This window comes from Penaeus vannamei, chromosome 33 (genome assembly GCF_042767895.1).
Source record: "Penaeus vannamei isolate JL-2024 chromosome 33, ASM4276789v1, whole genome shotgun sequence".
Lineage (NCBI taxonomy): Eukaryota > Metazoa > Arthropoda > Malacostraca > Decapoda > Penaeidae > Penaeus > Penaeus vannamei.
This window is the reverse complement of record NC_091581.1, coordinates 8,778,242-8,783,173: the sequence shown is the minus strand read 5'-3', so window position 1 is coordinate 8,783,173 and position 4,932 is coordinate 8,778,242. Positions and strand designations below refer to the sequence as shown.

The following is a 4,932-nucleotide window of genomic DNA, read 5'->3' as shown; positions in this document are numbered from 1 at the left end:
AGGAAAAACAATAAAATTATGAAAATGCGCATAAACACTAACAAACTACCAAGCAAATGCAAAAACTTCAAAATCAAACGCTCCAATTCCTTCATACTACTTCACATTTTAGACACTGGAGAGACAGAAACAAAAGTAGAAAGATAAAGAAGGGTAGATAAATAGATAGAGAGATGCAAAATGAAAATTATGCACAAAAAAACGGTTAGCCTTGTCTCCGTCGGGATTCGAACCCGAGTCTGTCGCGTAAGAGGCGACCGTGCTAACCACTACACCACGAAAACATATCTCACGTGAATGAATTTTACTATAATTATAGTTTAGCTTTTAGGAGAATACAGATACGTTTGTAATGTTACATACGCGTGTGTGTGTGTGTGTGTACCTTCACCCAAAGAGTAAAATGTCATATTAGATGCAATTGTCTGCGTCCCATTGCACCGAAATGTGTCCAATCTTGAAAAAACAATAAAAAAAAAATAAAAAATAAGTGGAAGAGTTTTGTATGTTTATTTAGATAATTCTCTTTTTCTTTCTTTCTTTCTCTCTCTCTCCTTTTCTCTTTCTCCTTCTTTTTCTCTTTATCTCTCTCTTTCTCCTTTTCCTTTTCTCTATTTCTGTCTCTCTCTCTCCCTTCTCTCTCTCTCACTACCTCCCTCTTCTTTGCCCTCTATCTACCTCCTCATCTCATCCAAGCATAAGATGTCGGAACCGCCTCTGCGATGGCTCGAGCGCCCACTCTGACGCCCGCGGTGGGCTGGCTGGCTTCCGCTGAGTTCGCACCTCGAGTGCTTAGTACATCATAAAAAAATAAAATAAAATATAAAGGTCGTCACGTTCAAACGAGTTTGTTTTATAAAAAATAAATAAATAAATAAATAAATAAATAAATAATAATAATACACCGGACACACTAAACAATAAAGAACCAGAAAGTGAACAATGAAACAAACAGACACAGCCAGCTCCAAGGCTCAGGTGCACTGCCGGAAACCCGGCAAATAGGGGGTCGCCCCCCCCCCCCCCAAGCTACCGGCCGTTATCTGCTCGTTTATGGTTTACAACAATTAAGTAAAATGGGGGTGAATTAATAAAAATAAACAGTAAGCATTGCTACAGGGGAGGTGTTATTAGAAGATAAAAGATGAGGACCCACTACAGTCATGAAGAGAAATCCTGGAAATAAATACATAAAATACTTTTTTCTTTTCTACTTATCTCGTTGGCGTACCCAGTGCTGTTACCATTATCGTTATTATTGTTACTCTTCACAGACTTCCAATCATAAATACCATTTAAATACTTATTTCAAAAACACCAGTTTTGCAAATCTACATTTATTTGTTGAAATTTTTGATTCAGTGAGTCAGCAGTAATAAGTTATTAATTTCCTCGATCACAAACAATATCGATCTCCATATGTCTACTAAAGTTATATAACCACCTTCGTTCACTCCATATATGTTCTCAAAAAACTATTGTATTACACTATTCATCTCACTGCGTCTCATATTCTCACGTTTTTTATAACTACATTCGTTCATCTCATACATATTCTTCGATAACCATCCATTAGATGTTGGACCAACTATGTGCTGATAAATATTTTACAAAAGTCAAGCTATCTGAGCGATAATGCCGATGATTATAATAAGTATAATGACAAAACAACAGCTCTCATAATGATGACAATAATAACTATTAAGATGACATTCTTGATAATGATAATGAAAATAATGATAATGATAATTATAATAATGGCAATGAAAGTAGCAGTTGTAACTGTAAAAATGGTAATGATACTGATAATGATGATAATAATGATAATAATAAGGATGACGATGATTATGAAAATGATGATAGTTATGATAATATAACAATAATAATAATAATAATACAAATTATAGCAAAATGATAAAATAATAATAATAATACCAAATACAAAACAATAATAATAGCAAAATAATAAAAATAATAATGATAGCAAAATAATGATAATAATAATGATAATGATAATAATAACAATAGCAAAATAATAATAATAATAATGATAATGACAAAATTAGTAATGATGACAATGATAATGTTAATGATTAACGATGAGGGAAACGAAGGAATATAAGAAGTGAAAGAATTATAAGAAAAGAAAACTAAACTTCAGCCGAAAAAGCGCCGATTCATCTCAAGGAGGCGGACGACGGCCGGGAAACTGCTCACCCCCCCCCCCCTCCGTCTCTCTCTCTTTCTCTCCTCCCTTCCTCTCTTGTTTTGTTTTGTTTTCTTTTTATAGCTCTTCGCTAATGTTCATTTACTTTTGCTATGTTTTTTTTTTCTTTCATCAAATGACTTCATTGTTCTGGGTCCTTATATATGTATATATATATATATATATATATATATATATATATATATATATATATATATATATATATGTATATATATATACACACACACACATATATACATATATATATATATATATATATATATATATATATATATATATATATATATATAAATATGTAAACATTTGCATACACACACAAACATGAGAGAGAGAGAGAGAGAGATTATATATCTATTTATCTTTGTCTCTCCCTCCATTTATCTCTTCTTCTCTTCATATATCTATCTGGTACATAAAAAGATAGATATATAGATAGTTCTATAGACAGACGGGAAGGCAGACAGATAGATAAACAGATAAATAGATAGATATAGATAAAGGTAGAAAGATAAATGAATAGATAGATATATAGATAAATAAATAGATAGAAAAAGCCTATCTATCATATGTCTTTGCAACCGCAGCCCGGTTTACTTTCAGAAAAGAAAGGCATAAAAGTGAGAGAAAGACGGAAACGTAGATGATAGATGGAAAGGAAGAGAAAGATAAGGAACAAGAAAGACGCGAAGGATAAAGACGAAAATGGTAATAACACCAATAATCGCAACAACATTGGTAAGGCGATCAGAAAAAAACGAGGCAAATAAACATAATAAAGATAATAAAGATCAGTAATAGGCCTTTGCATGCACTTGAAAAAGCTATCTTTATCTATTAAGTAACTCGGATAAACAGGTTCATGGTAGAAAATGATAGCTATAATAAACAGTTGCTGCCTGGCTACTATTGTGTTAACTTTTTACTTGTATAAAAATCTCTCTACCTCGCTTTATCTCTATGTCTATCTATCCAGCCGTCTTTCTAACTATCTATTACACGAATAATGAAAAAATAATTGGATAGGTTTATTCACAGATCACCGAATATGTCGATGGAAGTCAGATTTGTCTTTAAATACATTTGTAATACAACTTTGTCATCATCATCATTTTTAGCATTTTTGTTCTCTTTTTTCAGCCTTTACATACTTGGCGACTCCGATGACATGCGATTTCTGATTCTGTTCAAATGCAGTTGTTACGGAATCATTTTTCTTGATCGCCGAAGCCAATGAACAAGCGAGGATTCGGAAAAGGCTTGTTCATCTTCTGCGAGAACAGCTGTTCTTCATTTGCTTGATTAAGTCCTCCGTTCCTCTTTTCCCTTTCTTATTTCATCTTTTTCATACAGGGATGTTTATCATTCTAACTTTCTGTTTTTCTTGATGCCTGTCTTTGTCTCTCTTTGTTTATCCCTCTATTTGTCTGTGTCTGTCTTTGCATTTGTATATATCTCTCTCTCTCCCTCCCTTTCTCTCCGTCTCCCTCTCCACTCCTCTCTCTTTCTCGCTGCCCCCCCCCCTCCCCATGAATGATAGGTGCGGATCGAAGGAGAGAGAGACATGTTGTGATGATGATAATGATAATAGTAATAATAATAATGATAATCATGATAATGATAGTAATAATGATAATGATAATGATAATGATAATAGTAATGATGATAATAAAAATGATAATAATGAAAAGGATAATAGCAATGGTATAAATAGTAATGATGATAATAAAAATGATAATAATGAAAAGGATAATAGCAATGGTATAAATAGTAATAATAATAATAATAAAAGAAATAAGAATGCAAAAAAAAAGAGAAAAGCATTATGAGAACATGCATGTAAGTCAAAAAGATCTGATCCACAGAAACTAAAATACAAAAGCATTTGAAATATTAGTAAATGCATCTTAACAGGTCCGTGCATCAGTATTTGTGAACAATTAAACATGAATGAACTCAAAAATCAAATTGAAACAGAAGCTGCGAGTTAAAAATCACTTCATTGTACATTGGTAAAGGTAGCTGACGAGACATCAGCTCATAGATCATAGACACGACTCGATAGCTATTTCAGGCAATGATCCTAGGGGAAAATACACTGCAACCAGGGGCCATAAATGTTGCATAAGTACCTCTGCCAACCTCTTTCTGTTGCCCCTCGACACCGTGGCCGAGAGGGTAAGGGCGCCAGATTCGAAACCCGCGAGTTCGAATCTGCAAAAGGGAGCAAAAAAGCTCCCTCTGATTGCAACCTCGCCCGGGGCTGGAAGACATGGAAAGCCGCCCGGGCACTAAAAACACAAGCCGCCCGCCGGTTGCAATCAGTTTTTCCCAGTTGTTTACTTTAATGTATGTATGTGTTTGTACTTACCTGTGTGTTCAGGCCATGTGTTCTCATGATAGGTCAATGAAAATTCTTTTTTTTCCTATTTCAGTGTCGGACGGCAAAACGAGCCATATATACGTATATATTCGGAAAGGGGAAGGGGGGGGGGGATTTATGTCGAAATGACAGAAACGAAGGGACTTTCATGGAGGCGAAGACGCAAAAACATCGGAGAGAAGAGGAGAGAAAAACGCTATTCCGACATATTCTTTCTATCGTTTTCTCGGCAGATTCCATCATGGTTCGTTCCCTTCCAGGATAATAGATATGGCGAAGATAATCAAAACAGTATGAGGAGAAGATGAAGGAACTGAGAGAAAGG

At 34.4% G+C, this 4,932-nt stretch overlaps 1 non-coding gene across 1 annotated transcript; it reads right to left on the bottom strand.

The window, feature by feature from the left end:
• Positions 1-212: 212 nt before the first annotated feature.
• TRNAK-CUU (transfer RNA lysine (anticodon CUU)) lies at positions 213-284 on the bottom strand. The gene has a single exon. It is a non-coding gene; the product is annotated as a tRNA-Lys (tRNA).
• Between the last annotated feature and the right edge of the window lie 4,648 nt (positions 285-4,932).